The sequence below is a fragment of the Pseudorca crassidens genome, chromosome 20 (assembly GCF_039906515.1).
Source record: "Pseudorca crassidens isolate mPseCra1 chromosome 20, mPseCra1.hap1, whole genome shotgun sequence".
NCBI lineage: Eukaryota > Metazoa > Chordata > Mammalia > Artiodactyla > Delphinidae > Pseudorca > Pseudorca crassidens.
The window spans coordinates 18,931,008-18,949,590 of NC_090315.1; positions in this window are offsets into that span (position 1 = coordinate 18,931,008).

An 18,583-nucleotide genomic window follows, 5' to 3' on the forward strand; every position below is an offset into this window, starting at 1 on the left:
TACCAGAGGCCTCTGACCCACTCACGTGCAGAGTCAGCTCCAGGCCTCTGGCTCCTCTCAAAGGCTCCTGGACTGAGCCCCAGAATGTTTGTTGCATGCAAAGATCAGTGTGGCACACACAGACACACAAGCACAAACGTTCACATTCGTTCCCTTGTTGGTGAGCTCCAGCCTGTCAGCCTCACCCAGACCACATCCCCTCACCCAGAACTTCCAGTGGCTCCCAAGAGCCCGGGTACCAAGGTCTCTGCCTGTCACTACCTGGCCTGGCCCAACCCTTCCTTCATGCTCACTAATTCCTCCCTCAACCCCCTCACTACAGCCAGGCTGGTTCCCTCACTGGACCTGGTCTGCATTCACATTTTCTACGCAGAAGTTTAGCAGTGTGTGTACCTGAAGCTAGTGTGTGTTTGTGGCATCTTCCCTGCATGGTCTGAGTCAGGTGTGAGAATGTGCAAATCAGGGAAGAAACCCACTCTGCATTGCTTTGAGCAGGAAAGAAATTGATCAGCTCTTGTGATGGAAGAGCCCCGGACGGTACCTGCTTCAGGCACAGCGGGCCTTCAGCTGTGCAAATCCGTACCCCTCTCGCAGCCCTACTACCCGTCGTGCTCCTCCACCTTCTGGCAGGCTCCCAGCAGGACAGCCTCTAGGCTTACATTCCTCTGCTTTGCCACCTAAGAAAAAGAAAATGGTTTTTCCCAGTATTTCCAGCAGAAGTCTCAGGGCTGACACCCACTGGGCAGGCCCCGGACATGTGTCCCACTTCCAGAGGCCTGGGCTGCAGCAGCCCTGCCTGAGCCACGTGGTCTGAGAGAAGGAGAGGGCTGGTTCCCCAGAGGAGCACCAGGGCTGCTCTAGAGGAAGAAAGTATTTGATGGCAGCTAGGAACACAGTTGGCCCAGATGACTCTGTCCACGAGTGATGACCTGGGGCAGGGTGGGGCATGCACTGTTCCTGCCCTAGGTCTCCCTCCAAGACAGAATGCAGTCTAAGATCCTGGAGCTGGCAAGCCTTGGATTTCTGTGCCATTTCTTGTAGTGCACATGGGGAAACTGAGGCCCAGAGGGTCAGGGTCACACAGCGCAAAGCTGGAACTAGAACAGCAGCCTTTGGACAGCTGATCCTGACTGTCTACACGGGGGTGTTCAATGCAGCCCAAGCTGCATGTTGCCCGCCTGGGAGATTCTGATTTACCGGCCTGTGATGTCCATCCCAGACCAACCGGTCAGACCTGGGATGCAGGTCCCAAACGTCAGTGTCCACACGAATCACATCACAGAAGGTCAGCATTGATGGGCTGGAGGCTGTGCTGGGGGCTCTGGGCTCAACAGGTCCTAGCAGTGCTGATGCAGGGGCTGAGACACTCCATCAGCAAACCCTAGTCCAAGAAGAGGCCCTCACCTCAAAGGCCAGGGGCGTGGGGGGGCAATGTGCAAAGCGCTGGGGCAGGAAAAGGTAGTAGGCCGATCTGGGGTGGGGGTCAGAGAGGCCCAGGCATCCAGACCACTGGCTTCTGCTCCAGCTTGCAGCTGAAGAGGGCGGGGGGTGGGGGTGGGCCTGGCCCACGAGGTCAGAAGAGGTCAAGGGGTGGAGAGGCCATGAGGGGCCCAGCGGGCTCCAGCAGGCTGAGGACGCTTGGCCAGAAAGGCCTGTTTACTCAGAGGCCCACGAGGTCAAGGCCCAGGCCCAGGGTTAATTATTAACGGCCACCTGGCTCGTGGCTGCCCGGTGTGGTAGAGGCCGGAGACGGGAGCCCAGGCACCCCCACCGCCCCCCAGCTCCCTGCTGCCACCCTGTGCAAGGGGGGCCCTGGAGCGTTCCCCGCCCCTCAGCCTCAAAAGGCACTGCCTCTGCAGCCTCCGGCAACTCTGACACCCTCCTCCCCAGCTCAGGCCAGAGTGAAGCCTGTTTTTCTTGCAGGGGACAGATTTGGTGGCAGTATCTGAGGGGGAAGGGCACCCGAGGACTGAGCTGGAGGTTCTCCTGGACCGTCGCTTGTGTTGACCCTGCGCAGGGACAGCTGAGTTCCTAGTATCAGTGTCCCAAATGAGCCAGGGCAGGTGGCTCCCTGTGCCCTGGGGAGGCTTCTTCCCTCTCCAGGGAGTAGGTGCTGACAGAGGAGCTATAGCCGAATTAGCAGCTTTTGAGCCACAAATCCCCACTCAGGCCCTCGCACGGGGCGTGGAGAAGGGAGTGAGTGCAGGGGCAGGGCTGGCTGCCCACCTCTCTGGCTCCAGCCAGGCCTCCCAGAGCCCACCCTCTCAGCCTCCTGGCCCCGGGTGGCCTTGCCCTCATCCCACCCAAGAGACAGGTCTCACCAGGGGGACTGGGGTGACAGGGCCGGGTCACCACCCAATGCTTCTCTTGCAAGGTGACAGCAGCACCTGGAGGGAAGCCTGTTGAAGCCCAGGGGCTGACTCAGCAGGTCCGCAGCCCAGGACTCTGCATTTCTCAGGAGCGTCCAGCGGGCCCAAAGCTCCTGGAGCCCCTGAGAGAGGCAATGCTTCAGAGAGGCCCCCGCACGGCAGAGCTCTCCTGGGGCTTTCCACTCACTCCTAGACTGAGACAATCCGCCTTAGAAGTTTTTCATTTTTATGAAAAATGAATGAGCCTTTGGTGGATGGGGCCAGTGGAGGGATAAATGGGCCAGGGAACCAGATATCCTGGCCCAGCCTGGCGGGGCACCTAGGACAGCCAGAGCCTGGGGGTGTTGGAGGCACCCTTCGCTCACACTGTGCCATCCTCCCCTGCAGGCTGTAAAGGGGGCATCCAGGCCCAGAGCCCACAGCCTGTGAGGCTCCCATGCATCCGCGGAGCATTGGGAAGGGTTTTAGGGCAAGTCCTACAGGTCCACTCAGGGGCATAGCGTTTCTATAGCTGCCTCTGGAAAGCCAGTCCAGGAGGGTGTGCGGCCTTGGGCCCCACGGAGCACTGCACAGCCCAAACCCTTCAGCATCCACTTCGGGATACAATTGTTCCCTTTTCAAGACACCACTTCTGCCCAACCAGGAAATCCTGAACTAAGGCTGCCGTTCCCTCCCTGAGTCAACACTCGCGGAGAAGGAGGGCGGGGGAGAAGGAAAACAGGCCTCGGGACGCGGCTTGAGCCACACCAGCCCCAGGAGTGCAGACCACACACACACACACTGACACTCACAAAGATATGCACACGGGTGCACACAGGCCCTCCTCATGAGCTCACAGTCACACGTATACACGAAGACGCCATGCACACACACTCGTAGCCCCCGCACCACTTATAGTCTCACACGCACACACAGACACACACACGCACACAGATACACACACACAGATACAGAAGCACCCGTGCATCCTCACCATTCACCTGCACGCACACGCATACCCTCAGATTCACACGTGTACACACAGACACACGCACACACGGGCCTTCCTGCCCCCAAACCCGTGCACACACACACAGACGCAGACCCACACACAGCACTCTGCTCTGCTTGCCCGGTGGCCTCCACACCGTTTGGTGCCCTCCCTTGAAGACACCAGCCACCAGGAGCCCACGCCTGGCAGCCTAGGAAGTTTGAGACCAGGACTGAGTACCTGAACCTCACACAGGGCTCTGTCTTTGGGGCCAGATGCTGTCCTGGATGTCCTGGCACCACTGGCGAAATGCGGACTGGGAGAAGGAGAGGCAGCAGCTGACACCCCTCAGCTGGGACTGGGCTGGGGTTGGAGGTGCCCAAGACCCTGCTGTGGGAGAGGGCACCCATCCCATCAGACCAGACGCTCACTTCCTGCAGGTCTGCCTGGCTAGACAGATCCTGGGATGGGGCTGTGTCTGGTGCACAGTGGGCCCTTGTTACGGAGTGGTTGGACAGATGGACAACAGCCTGGTGAGGGTGCAGGAGATCTAGGTCCTCTGGGCTGGCTTCCGCAGGGAGGCCTCTGCTGCCCTGCCACGCGCCTCACTCCGCAGTGCTGAGAGCCTACCCAAGGCTCCTGTCTCTGGGGTGGCAGGCGGGCAGCCCTGGGACGTGCCCGTACACGGCTCCCTGGCTGCGGCACGCCAAACCAACGCCAGAGCCAGGCCAAGAGCGGAGTCTCAGGGCCTGCCCACCGCCCACGTCTCGCCCAGGCTTCTGCGCCTGCTCCGGCACGAGACCCAGCCCTTGACTCCCCTGTAGGACCCAGACTCCCGTCCACACACCAGCCTCCCAGCACACTTGGGGACAGGTGTCCTGTCCGCAGTTCCCACCCTCAGATCTTTGCAAATGTCAATCTGATCATGTTCCTGGCCTGGCTTCCCCAAAGCTCTCCAGGCCCTTATATCTGCTGCCCTCCCCACAGTGTCCTGTAAGGTCCTGCGTGGCCAGGCCACCTCTCTGTCCCACGCTTGTCACTCTGCCCCTCCTTCTGGGCTGTCCCCCAAGCAGCTTGCTCCTGTCCGGGACTTTGTACTGTGGTTCCTTCTGGGCCTTTGCTTGGCTGGCCCTTTTCCTCAATCAGGTTTGGGATCTACTGCCCCTGCCCCAGGGAAGCCCTCCTGAAGCAGGCCCCAGTCACTGCCCAGTAACATTGTCCTGCTATGCTGTACTCCCAGTTCCTCGTGCTCTTAGAAATGGCCCTGTTCTTGGCCTTACTTGCTTGTCCATTATCTGTCTTCCTGCTGGAATGTCAGTCCCATGAAACAAGGACCTTGTCTGTATTTTTTGAATCCCGAAGGGGGTCTGTCCGGCAGGTAGTCGGTGGGAGGCGCACCAATGTTTGTTGAGTGAATAAATGACCGAGACGGGGCAATACTGAACCCAAACTCATGAGTCTGAAATAGAAAGGGTCATGTGTCAGGTGTGGGGACAGGTCTACAACAGGCATGTTGGGTCTCCTGGGGGGGCCTCCTGGTTCACTCACACCACATGGGCAGACCCAGCCGAGTGGGTCAGGGCTAGGACTGGGATTGGGGCCCGCGCCCTAGGCCCCTGATGGGACTAGGCTCTGCCCTGGCTGCTCCCAGCCCTGTACAGAGAGGATCAACTCCCCTGGATTTACTATGGCTCATGCATTCTGACAGCTCTTACCCCTGGAACCTTTGTCTGGAGTGTGTCCTCTGCCTGCCCGGACAACACTGCCCTACCCCCAGGGTACAGCCAAACCCCGTCTCAGCCCCAAAGCCCTCTCCCCACCACACAGAGCCACCCTGAGCTCCTCTGCCAGGCGGCACCCTTAGCCTGGCAGTGGTGAGTGCCCGTTAGAAGTCCCTGGGCACTTCCTAGGCTTCTCTTCACCACCTCGGGCAGCTTGAAGGTTGATGACAGGCCTGGCCAGAGGGCAGAAAGATGGCGGTTGGGCAAGAGGAGAGTGGGATAGGTCAGGGGACAAGGGATCAGTCAGGTCTAGAGAAGCCCAGAGATGAGAAGGGGGTTACTCTGAACCCAGGAGATAAGGGCTTAGTTAACTGGTTAGTTGGTTAGTTAGCTCTCTCATTCGTTTGTTCCCTCCATTTGTTGAGCACATACCGTGTTTGAATGGGGGCCCCAAGGGACCACTGACCAGGCCGGGCTCAGAGAGGGCAGAGTTTTGTTCTCACCCTGGACCAAGGATCAGTCAACCACAGCCCCCAGCCTGAATCAGGCTTGCCGCCAGTTTTTACACAGCCTGTGAGCAAATGACTTTTTACATTTTTTAATGGCTAGAAAAAAATCAACAGAAGAATCACATTTCGTTACACATGAAAATGATATGAAATCCGTAAATAAAGTTTTACTGACGCACAGACACGCCCTTTCGCGTGTGCCCCGTCTGTGGCTGCTGTTACCCTGCGGTGGCAGCAGAAAAGTTGCCACTGCAACCGAGGGGCCCACAAAGCCCAAAAAATGTGCTGCCTGGCCTTTTACAAAGAGTGTTCGCTGCTCGCTGCCCTAGACTCTCCACCCACCACCCGGCTGGCTGCGGGCAAATCACCTCTGCTCCCAGCTCTCAGCTTCCCTCTCTGTACCGTGGCACGAAGGCTCTTCCGTCAGAGAACGGCCGTGAGGACTCCAGGGTTTACAGTCTGTCACTGGGTGACACGGCTGCCCCCTGCTCACTCTTCTTTTTATTTTTTCCCTTTAAGAAACTAAGCACTTAGTTAGCTGGCCTGACACGCAAGACCTGCCCTCAAGGGACACATACCCGGGGGTGTGGAGACCGACCATTTAGCCGGGAGTGGATACAGAGGAGGGTCAGGGAACCTGGCCTGGAGTGCAGAGAAGGCTCCCGGGGGAGTGATGCCCAGGCTACGTCCTAAAATATAAGTAGACATTTGCTAGGGGAAAAGGAACAGGGAAAAGCGTTCTGGGTGGAAGGAACAGCTTTAGCAAAGGTGCAGAGGCTGAGAGAGGGGCAGGCCGAGACCCGATGGAGGTGGCATGGAGCCAGGTAATGCAGGGCTTTGGTCCATCAGAGGTCACCCCTCATCGCCGGTCCCACCCCACCCCCACCTGGGTTTGGCTCCAGGCTGGCAGCAGTGCCCACCAAAGGCGGATGTCAGGATGTGGCAGGGTGAGGTGGGGCCTTGAGGGCAGGGGAAGGGCATCCTTAGGACCCCACACCTGGGGCCCTGCCCACAGCCAGCGGTGCCAGTGGAAAAGGAGGAGCCAGCTGGTGGTCGGGGCCGAGGGGCTCAGCCCAGCAGGTTGTGGGCTGCCAGGGCTGGGGCCGCCTGGTCCTTCCCCTGGCAAGAGTCCAGGGACCAGGCAGGCTGCCACAAGAGGGGAGCTGGCAACAAAAGCCCATTCTTCACGGTTTAAGAAAGTCTTCCAACCCGTCCAACTTTCCTTCACTAGATGCTCCGGGATTTTTCCCCTTCGGAGGCTGTACCTGGCCGATAAAGGCCCGATCCCCGGAGTCTTAATTATGGCCTGGAGGCCTCAGTGTAAACAGTCATTGAGTGTTTGTTCTACGCCTCCTTTCAGTTTTCAGGGGAACACAAGCCAGGTGCCGAGGAGTGGAACCGGGTGACCCTGGGCTCTTGAGTTCCCCTTGCTACCTCCCTGTGGAGCCGTCCCCAGGGAGGGAGGTGGCCAGGCCCTGAGTCTGGTGTGCATCCCTGTAGTGCGGTCACCAGCTTTGGGTCCTGGAGCCCCAGCCTCCTGACCACACGGCCTCAGCCTGCTCATCTGTAAGTGACAGTACTGGTCATCAGACAGTGAAGGGGACCCCTGGCCTGTAGCTAGTGCTCAGGAAATGCCGGAGCAGAAGCTCTGGTGGAGTGGCACTGTCCTGACCTTGACCCCTGCCCCAGCCCCTGGGAGGAAGCATTTGAATCCTCCGCTCCATCCCCGGTCAGCTGGATGATCAGGGAAGTGGACGCTAGCCCGGCCTCTCAGCAGTGCTGCCCACGTTCACCCCGACGCCCCACCCCCGGCCCAGGGTGTTCACAAGGTGAGCATGATCTCACATCCTCAGTGGGTCAGGGTGGTCCCAAGGTGGCAACTTGAGGACTGCCCTGGGCACCCTCCCTGTGCATGACCATGCCCCACCCCTCACCTTAGGCACACCCAAGGACTCCCTGGGGGCGGCAAGCCCACTGCCTCGCCCTGTGCCTCCCGAGGGTGAGCTCAGGGACTTGGCAGGACACAGCTCAGCTTTACGTGGCGGGGAGGCTACACCCCCAGCATGCAGGATGCGGCTGGGAAGAGACGGTGCCCCCCGAACCTGCTCACCCAGAGAGACCCACACACGCATACACATGTGCACAGCCCACTGGATCCTCCGCACACACTCACCAAGGCATGCGCACACAAGGACAGCCCCCAGGCCAGGCCTCAGCATCCAGGAGGCTGCAGCTCTGCTCCTGGTGGGGCCACAAGCATGCGTGTGTGAGTACGTGTGCCTGTGTGCGCACCGTGGGCCAGCGTGGTGCCGCCCCTGAGAGCCTGTGTCAAGTACGAGTGTGCCTGGGAGGAAGCAGGAAGAAGGGTAGGGTACGAAACCCTCTGGGTCCTCTATCTGAGGCAGGAAGGGGCCACAGTGACTGTGCAAGGTCACGCCAGCGGGGTCCAGCCACCTTGGCCTCAAGCAGTGCTCACAGCAGAAGCCCTGAGGAGCTGGGGCAGCCTTGTCAGGGGCTCCAGCTGCAGTGCTGTGGGAAGGACCACATCTCGGTGGGCCCCGCCACCTCCCAGGGACGCAGAGCCACCCTCTCCCTCCCTCTGCTGATGTCCCTTGGTCTGGGGTGACCAGCCTCACACTGGGCCTCCGGCTGAGAGCAGCAAGCCATTTTGAACCGTGATGAGAAGAGGAAGTTCCTTCGGCCCCAAAACAGAAACAGGAAGCTGGGAGGGGGTGTATGGATAGGGAACGGGAAGGGGGACACAGGCACCCAGCAGATGCACCTAGAGAGCCCCAGCCTTCCTGGGTCCGGCGCGGCAGCCGTGTCTGGGTGTCTCCGCCTGACCCCGATGCCGTTGGGCTCACCCGCCCAGCTACACCCACCCAAAGGGCAGACTCCCTGAGGGGTTCTCAGATGCTGGCTAACTGTCCACCTGGATGTGTTCAATCACCCAGGCTTATCTGGTCCTGATCGAGAGGTCTCCGTGGGTCTGCTCGAATCTTCCCGTGCGCCCAGACCCTTGGGTCTGGCCACGCCACCTCTCCCTGGCCCCTGCGCGGGGTCATGTGGGACTCTCCACCAGGCTGGCCTGGCTCTCTCCGACCCACCCTGTCTATGTGGCCACCTGACCACTCCCCGGACCAAGCATGCGACTAGCCGTCTCCCTGGCCGTGACTGATGACTCCCAGCCCCAGCTCTGTTTTCCCGGCTGCCCTGCGGGACGTGGCAAGCCTCCAGTCACACCCTTACTTGGTAACTGGACTCAGGACTGTCCTGGTCCCCTCAGCGGAGGCGGGAAGCCAGGCCTCTGCCCCACACATACCACAGCCTCAGCCCGTGTCCTGGGGCAGGACGTGCTGGTGCCTCAGTCTCCCCTCTGCTGCTTGGGGTGGGAGATGGAATGTCTGAGCACACTGTGCCCTGAGCAGAGGTACAGCAGCGCACAGAATCACGCGCCAACCTCCAGAACCAGGGAGTTGTCTGGCTCACGCAGGGCCCGGGCCGGGGGGTGGGGGGAGTGGGTGGGGGGAACACAGCAGGGCGGCACTCACTCGGGGAGAGCCAGACCTGCTGTCGCTCCCGGCTTTGGAGGCTCCTGCAGAAAGACTCTGGGGCGAGTGGGCGGGGGCCGGAGCCAAGGGGCCAGAAAGGCAGATGTCACCAATTTCAGTTCTGCCCTGGCCGGCCTGAGGCAGCTTGGGACTTCCCAGAGTGGAAGGACCGGCTGAGGGGCCAGGCCACTTGGAGGCAGGGGCTGGGGGCAATGGAAGTTCTGGGGATCCAGGGTGGGCTGGGTGTGCCTCCCTGGGGTCCCCACTCTCTCCCTGAACCACCTGTACCCCATGCTAGTCAGCCCCAGCCCAGGATCCTGGCAACAGAAGAAATTATTGGCCTTCTTGTCTCCTCAAATGAAGGCCGCCCCCGAGGCATCTAGAAAGATTTCCAGGGTGGGACAGAAGGGTGCCAAGCGGACGTCTCTTCCCCTGGCAAAGGGTGAGGCAGAGGCCACAAGAACCCCCCAACTGGCTCCATCGTCTCAGCACCTTGCGCTCATCCCCAAAGAGGGAAAGTGGGGAACGGGCGGGGTGGGCGGGCGAAGCCCCCCGCCTCAGCCTCAGCGCTCCCCTCGCGACCCAGCCAGGCGGGCGGTCAGCACCAGAGCCAGCAGGGAAATGGGCCCCCCGGCGGGGAGCACATCTGACTGGACCGTGTTCTTGGGAGATCAGTTGTGAAACTTGCTTCAAACCCCCAAACCACAAAAACGGCCGATTTTCCCAGCCCTGTTCTCACGTTTCTCAGATCAGCCTAGGAGTCTTCAGTATTTCCATCCGAGAGACGCCAGGCCCGCCACCAACCCCCCGGGGGACAAGGAAACGGTGCGCGAGAGATTTGGGTGCTGCGGAACCCCCTCCTGCCTCCCCCAAAGCGCACCATTCCCGCCAATACATCTGGAAACGTGGGGTCTGGGGAAGGGCGAGGCCTGGGCCTGATGGAGGAAACTGGAAGTCGGGATAGAGAGACCTAGAAGCTGTTAGGCTGCCTGGGGAGGAGAATTCAAGAGTACCCTTCTCGGGCAGGGGAAGGTCTGGCTGGCAGAGGGTCGGATGGGGGGCAACTGGGAAGGTGCCCTTCGATTTGAAAGAAGATCCCAGCAGCTGTCCCCTGGGGTCTCTCCCCCACCAGGGGCCCAGCGCACATGGTACTAGTTCTTTCTCGTTCAGGGCTGGTGACAACCGAGAAGCAGGCTCTCACCGGGCAAGGACTGACGTGGGGACCCTCAGAGGTGAGCGGAACCCCAAGGAGGCCTCACTGCTTTTCTCAGCTGGGTGGCGATGATGACAAAAGCCACCTTAGAGACAGAGACGCTGCCTGGAGGTGCTTCGGATGACGAGTTGCCTCAACGCCTCAAGACCCCATTCCCTGCTGCAGGGATGAAAGCCCGTCTCTGCCCCTCACCTCTGCTGGCTTCCTGGGGCCAGATGCCCCACCCGCCCCGGCCCCCCGCCGAAGCCAGCTGAGGCCCTCCCCGCTCCATGCCACCGTCTCTGGGCCCTGCCTGCTGCCCTCCTGCCATCTGTCTTCCCCACCCACCTCTGCCTGAGGGCCTGCCCTCTCCTCGACCTGCCACCCCTCACCCCCGTCTGCCACCACGACTGCCTGTTTCCAGCTGGAACCTCCTTGAGCCTGGGACAGAAACCCTAACCCGGTTAACTTCAGCGGTGATTCCAAAAGCAAAACGTTGCTGAGAAGAACACCAAGCTTCAGCTTCGTGTGTGCTGCTCCAATCCTCTCCCTGGACTGTCACCTTTCTTTAAAATGCTATGTAAGGGCTTCCCTGGTGGCGCAGTGGTTGAGGGTCCGCCTGCCGATGCAGGGGACGCAGGTTCGTGCCCCGGTCCGGGGGGATCCCACATGCCGCAGAGTGGCTGGGCCCGTGAGCCATGGCCGCTGCACCTGCGCGTCCGAAGCCTGTGCTCCGCAACGGGAGAGGCCACGTCAGTGAGAGGCCCGCGTACCGCGAAAAGAAAAAAGAATGCTATGTAAGAGGTTAGCTGATGCTGTACTCCCAGTGTTAACCACTCATGCTAGTTCATACTGGCTATGGGACTATGCGTAGGGCCTGAAAGCTACCTGTTGTAAGAACTAATACTTCTCAGCCAGGGCCCAGAGAATCCTGCTGGGGAGGCTGTGACCTGGGTTCGCTGAAGTCAAGGCCAGGGCAACAGAATCCAGGAGGACCCCACAGACAGGGGGTCCCACCTGAGGGGCAGGGTTGGGACCGCCCATAAGCCAGGCCACCCTGGCTGATGAGAAGCACAGGGGACAGTGGGGACATGTGCGTGTCTCGGTCTCTCTGTGTCTCTCTGTGTACGTAGGTTTGCAAGCCCATGTCTGTGAGTCTGGCTGGGTGTCCGTGAATGTGAGAGTTCCCGTGGTTTGCCCGTGGATGTGTTTGTGTGTTTCTCTGTGTGTGCACCTGCAAATGTCCATGTCTCTGTTCATTCAACAGCTGTCTATCTAGCGTGCCAGGTCCCGGGCCAGGTCCTGGACGGGTGGTGGAGGGCTCGGTCCCAGCCTCATCCCAGTCTGGTGAGAGGTGGGCGGTACACAAGGAATCACCCCTGAAACGCGTAGCTCAGTGGCCACGCCGTGAGGGCAGAGCGTGGGAGGCCAGAGCCCCTGAGACAGGGGACCAATGGGGAGCCTCGATGTTCTAAGGAAGTGACATGAAAGTTGAGTGACACATGGGAGTCGGCCAGGTGGGTGAGAGAGGAAAGTGTTCCAGGTGGAGGGAAGAACATGTGCAAAAGCTGGGGCACAGAGGAGGGGTAAGGAGGCCAGGGTGGCAGGAGCAAAGACAGCTGAGGGGCGGTGGAGGGTGAAGGCAGGGGGTGGGGCAGGAGCTGGACATAAAAGCTTGGAGGCCATGGTGACGGCAGTGGGCTGGTCCTGAGAACCGAGAGAGGGCTAGGTTAGGAGAGGGGCCACCCTGTCTGCTAAGAGAAGAATGGGCTGCAGGGCGCCTGGGGCAGGGCCTGAGAAGCCATGTAGTGAGGAGGGTGGAAGGATGAGGTGCAAAGCTTGACGACGGGGGAAGTGTGCCAAGGTCCAGGAGGCTTCCTGTGTATGTGTGCGTGTGCACGTATGCATGTGTGCGCGTGTGGGTGTGCACACGCCTGCCAGGGGCTGGGGCCTGGCCCTCAGTCCTCTCCCTCTCCCCTGCCAACCTAGCACCCATGTCCCCCACCGCCTCACCTCGGACATGACAGTGACGGTAAGAAGAGCTCAATGTTGCAACTGCATTTCCTCTCGAACCCAGAGCCACCAGAGATTAGCTGAGAGCCCCGCGTGCGCTAGGCGATAACAGCCCCACTCCCCCGTTTCCTAATCTCTGATTCATTTCCAGCTGATAGAAGGATGAGGGCCCACGGGGGACTAAGAAATGCCCCAGCGCGTCCTGCCAAGGCTGCGGCCGAGCTGCCTGCAGGGGCTCTGGACCGCAGAGCCTCAGGAAGATCAGGGTCGGGGGTGAGCTTGGAGGGAGAGAGACAGGGCGGGGGAGGAAGGGGAGAGAGACAGAGAGAGAAGCAGGGAGACAGGGAGATGGAGACAGACAGCGGCAGACGCAGAGGAGCCGGGGTCAGGGTAGGGTGATGAGAAAGAGAGATAAGGAGAGAGAAACACGGAGAGCAAGACAGACAGACTGACAGATGTATAAGTATAGGTAGAGAGGGGTTGGGAGTCCCGGGGGCTGCACGGACTTACGAAAGAGAGAGAAAAATAGAAGAGACTAAGAGAGACAGAGAAAGAGAGAAGAGGTGACCCAAGATCAATAGAGATGGGGGTGTGGGCTGACCTGGCCTCCCAGGCACTGCCCATGCAGCCTGAACACAGTGGGTAAGAGCAAGGGGCTGGTCTTGCTGACTTGACTCCAGCTGGGAGCAGGGAGGCAGGGGCAACAGCTCCAGACCCCGCACCGCACACCCCGCCCCCCCACCAGAGCCTCTGGAGGAACACGGGGCTGTAGGCTGCATGGCTGTGGGGCTGATCGAGCCACAGTGCTCGCCAAAACGGGGGCTCAGCCAGGGCAGAAGGGACAGAGGAGCGCCCCAGGGGTTACTTGTATCCTGCTGAGGTCTGGTGGGGCTGGAGTGAAGCTGGACAGTCCAGGTGGGGTGGAGGGACTCAACTTAGAGGCAGGTGGCTGGGACCATGGCCGCCCTCCGGGCTGGGACTGGAGGGAACACATTCTCCCCTCAGCTCCCCTCCCAGGCCCAGCTCTCTTTGGGGTCAGAGCCTGGGCTCACGCTCTGTGATGCTCGGAGGAGGGAAGGTGGGCTCCAGGAGCAATGGGGGCCCGGCCACCTCCCTCGCTCCCTGGACCCCACTCCAGGCGCCTCCCTAACAAGAGACGGAAGGACACAGACAGCCGCCCGCTTGAGCTGCATCCCTGCTGGGCAGGCTGCACAGGCTTCTGGGCTCAGGTCCTGGGGAGGAAGGGAGCTCCACAGAGCAGCCCAGCCAGGGTCAGGGGCTTCCCAGAGGGGAAGGGGCAGCAGGCCTCTGGGGAGGCCCTTCGTCAGTTCCTAGGAACCGCGTGAGCCAGGTGCTGGGTGGGCAGCGTCTGGAGATAATGAAGGGCAAGACGCGAATCTCCAAGCCCTGGCAGACCTCATTCTGAGGGCAGAGCGGAGCCCTGGGAGATCCCCAGACAGGGGCCCCATGGCCCCAGGGGCATCTTAGTAAGTCCCTTCTTCCCAGAGTCCCCCAGCCCTGACCCACGAAGGACAGCAGCAGGCTGCCTAGATGAGGTCCCCTGGCCCAGGCCTGCTCAGGAAGGCTCACCTCGCCCCCTCCTGGGGCAGGGCAGCCGCCCCTCTGATTTGCCATGCCTGCCCTGATGCCCTGACTGCTGCGACCACAGGAAGCGCTGCCCCAGCTCAGCACTTCCCTTTTCTGAAATCTGCCCCCAGCAGCCTGGTGGCCAGGGAAGGCAGACTTCCCGCTGCCCTCACCCTGGGCTCTTCCCACCGGTCACAAGTGGTTTGTTCCCGAGCTTCCCTGGGCAGAGGTGACCTTCTTGCCTCAACCACAGATCAGTTATTTATCAGAACAGGAAAGATGGCACCAGAGATATGTCCTCACCCCCTCCCAGGAGGGCCCGGCCTGCTCCAACGACCGCACGCCTGCTCCCCACATCACACGGGCCCTGTTCCCCACATCACACGGGAGTGTGTGGCTGGCGCGTGCAGGCTGCAGAGGGGAGGAAGCCAAGTAGAAGTCCTCGTGGGAAGACAGGGCAGGCCCAGATGAAGCTCTGTGTGCGAGCTGGGAACATTCCAGGCATCCGGGGTCCCTTGGGTCTGAGGAGACTCACTCTTCCTCCAGATGCACTCTCAGCCTGGGGCTGGTCCTAGGACTCCTCTGTCCCACTCACTGGGAAAACCCTGGGGTCAGGGCCTCAGGCTGCTCCTCTACCCCTCCCTTCCATCACAGACAGGGCTCGGTGCCTGGGGATTCAGAACCCAGTTGTGAGAAAGGGAAGGAGAGGCTATCAGGGTTCCTCAACAGTGGCACTGTTGACACTTTAGGCTGGATAATTGATTCTGTGTCGTTGGGGGCTGTCCTGTGCATGGTAGAATATTAGCAGCATCCCCAGACTCTATCTACTAAATGCCAGTAACATTTCCCCACCAGCGCCACCAGTCACAACAATCAAAACTGTCTCCAGATACTGCCAAATACCTCGTGGGAGGACATAATTGTCCCAGGTTGATAACCAGTGATCTAGGTACCTGAGAAGGCCCTGGCTTCCATGGCTAGAATGTTCCAAGTCTCACTTGGCCTGTTTTACAGTTTTGTTCTAGAAGGTCACAGACTCAAAAGACAGTAATTTGTCAGAGTCTGGGGTTCTTGGGAGTTGCAGGGTGTGTTTGTCTGAGGGGTCTGTGCTATCGGGCCCCCTCTGGGGTTCTGGGCATCACTGTGTCACAGAACCTGGAGCCAGAAAGGGGAGCCCTGGGACTGGAAATGGGATGGTGAAGGTGGGGAGTTTCATTCAAAGGAAGGTCAAGGAGATGTACTGGGGAGGGCATGAATTGAGTCACCTAGAGGCACTCAGCATCCTAGACCAGAAAGTTTGGGAAAAGCTACAGAGTCAGGCAGAACACATGGCCATGATATGCGTCCTGGACTCCCCAAGGTGGTGTGCTAGAACTGACATCCTCGTGTAAAGCCCAGGGCTGAAAGGTTGCCCCAAACAAAGAAGACTTGTAAAGCTGACCCGAGAAGTGAAGTTTTCCATCCTACTGGAACAATGGGTTGGGAAAAAGGAGTCACCTTTGAGAAGCCAAAAGCCTAGCCAGAGCTATAAATAGGTGTGGAATTCAAATGTACAAAATCCAAGGGTTCTACAGCCTCAAGTCTAGAAATTAACATAAAAACCTATAAAGAACCACGAGAGAAACTTAATTCTACCCACTTTGTATGGACACCCAGAGCAATTTCCACAGAAAAAACAATCCCTGGTGAAGATGAGCTCACAATAAAAAGAAATTATGAATGACCTAAAAAAGCAAGCCACTGTATCAGCAGGAGATCTTAGATGCAGATACTAGAACAATTTGAAAAAGACTACATTATAAAATTTTTTAATTATTAAGGAGATAGAAGAGGGAGTGGAAGACACAATACAAATATTATTTAAAAACAAAGAACAGATAGATTTCAAAGGAAATCAAATAGTCATCGCAGTATAAAATAAAATCTCAGTGGGTGGATTATATAGCAAATTAGTTGTGGTGGAAGAGAGGATTGGAAAACTGGAAAACACAGCTGAAGAAATTTCATGAAATGCAGCACAAAGACATAAAAACAAGGAAAAATAAGATACAAAGGCTCTTGGAGGATAAAATGAGATAGTCCAAGAAGGTCCAACATGCATATAATAGGAATTCCAGAAAGCGAAAACAGGAAATATTCAAGACCTAAAGGTTGAGAAATTTCCAGAATTAAAGAATGAGTCCTCACACTGAAGATGCACACTGAGTCCTAAGAAGGGTAAATAAAAAGAAATTCACATCATAGTAAAACTACAGAACATTAAAAACAAAAAGACAATCTTAAACGTACCAGTAAGAAATGAGGAATTACAAAGGAATGATGATTAGACTGACAACGACTTCTCCTCAGCAGCAATGGATGCCAGAAGACTAGAGAATCATATATCCCAGGTGTTTAGGGAAATAACTTTCCACCAAGAATCCTATACCCCACTAAACTGGAGTGAAATAAAGAATTGGGACACAAGAAGTGGGTTCGAGGCAGGATCTGCGGTGAGAAGATAGTGTTCATGAGATCAGGAGTAGGACTGAGGGTCTTCAAAACTATCGTGGTTGGGGGGCAGAGTGGGGAGGTAGGCCACTCTGGCCTTTTGGAGAATGGCTTCACTTTTGATGGACACTTTAGACAGGAAAGTAGTGAAAGACAAGGTCAGAAACTGTTCCAGAAAAGAACAAAAGGAAGTAGTAAGAGAAGCCCTGCAAGCCAGCTCCGTGTCTGGTTTTGACAAGGTTTTGAGGGTGAGGTCAAAAGTGATACCTTTAGCCCTGGAACCATGCTGGCTTCTGGGCACAGCCACATCTCCACCTGACCTACTCTGTGTTCCACTCAGATGCTACCTCTTTTGCCCTGACCCCTCACCAGATGCAACGTCTCTCCTCCATGAACACCCTATGAACTATCTTAGATTATTTTTATCTGGATTTCTATGTTCTTTCCCTATGAGACACCCACCCCAGGATCAGTATAAACTCACCTGTGCTTCCCACACAAGTCTTCCATGGCTCCCTTTTCCTGGTGGGTGGCCAGGAAACATGCCTTGCTCACTCATCAGAAGCTGTCCATAGTCTCAGCCACACCCCAGATGCCCTTGGCCAGGGCAAGGCTGTAATGGAGCTGGCGCATCAGAATGCCTACGGCTACCCCAGGATCACTCTGAGAAGCTGCCCTCCCAGTGCCTGAGACATGGGGTCAAGGGGTCCTGTGGGTCAACCTGGAGCACAGAGGGCAATGGATCAGCCTTCTACTGCGGTGGAGTCAAGCTCTCATCACTTCCTGTTATTCCTGGCCTGTTCTCTGGGAAGACATGGAGGAAAAGTTCTAGGACTCCACAAATGAATCCTCAGAGGCAGGAATTCTCCACCCACTGTGAGGCCCAGCACAGCTTCCCCGACTGGCAACACAGGGCTAAGGACAGATACCCAGCCCCACTCAGATCCGCGGACGAGACAGGTCCTCTGTGTGGGGGGTGTGGCCTGCATCTTGGAACCACTGTTAACCTGGCTCCTGTCTGTTCCTCAAATACTCCAAACCTGTTCCTGCCACAGGGCATTTGCACTGGCTGTTCCCTCTGCCTGGTACACACTTCCCCCTTAGAGTCATTTTGTTGACTCCTTGTCATTCAAGTCTTGGCTCAAGTATCACCTCCCAGGGAGGTCACCTCTGACCCACTTAGTTAGCTAAAACCCCACAGCCACTCTCATCTCCCTCATCACTCTGATGCGTGTCCTTCATGGTTTTTCTCAAAAGCTGAAATTACGTCATTTCCTTACTTGTTTACTCTTTGATCATCGTGTCTTCCCAGAACGTCAGCTCTCCAAAGGCAGGGCTGAGCCCGTCTTGCTCACCACCATGTTCCCAGTGCCTGGCACAACACAGAGCACACAGTAGGTAAATGCTTTGGGGTGGGGGGAGTGACTTTGAAAACCCAGAGGGCACTGAGGGTGGACAATGCCAGCCACTGACTCCAAACCGCAGGCCCCCCTGATGACTCCCTACCCAACTGGGCTCACTCGGCCTCACCCTCCCAGCTGCTCCCTGGCCCGGGCCTTGGAGGCTGGACCTCACTGTCCTCACAGTCAGACCCTGGGCCTAAATAGCCCCAACTTCAAGTCATGGCACTGCTGTGAGACCCTGAGCAGATCTCTGGGCCTCAGCTTCCTTATCTGTAACATGGGTCTGCCCGGCAGGGGTTCTGGGAGGATGAATAGGGATGACGAGCAGATGCCTTCAGCATGGTTTGGTCCCTAATGGGTGCCCTGGCAGGGTGGGCCCTTGAGCCAGCTGGAAGGCCAGCAGCGCTCCCCAGAGGCTGGGCACAGGGCTCCCGACAGCCGTTGGTGGGTGACTAAGGCCCTTCCTTCCTGGGAGCTGCCAGCCCCACACCCGGGAAGAATGGCAGACGGGCACCCGCCTGGCACGGGAGACCACTTCCTATTTTCATCCTATCCTGACTATGAACATGACTCCTGCCAGAACAGGCCAGCCGGCCTCCACAAGGGCCAGAGCCTGAGGCTGGGAGACGGTGGCCTGCTGCTGACTGGGATGAGGGCCGGAGTCCAACCAGACCCAGGCAGGGGGGCTTCCTGAGAGAAGGGGTCCCTCACCCTCAGGGCTCCCCAGTTCTGCATCCTCCCCTAGGCCTTCTACTGGGCAGGGGGCTGCTGGCAGGGA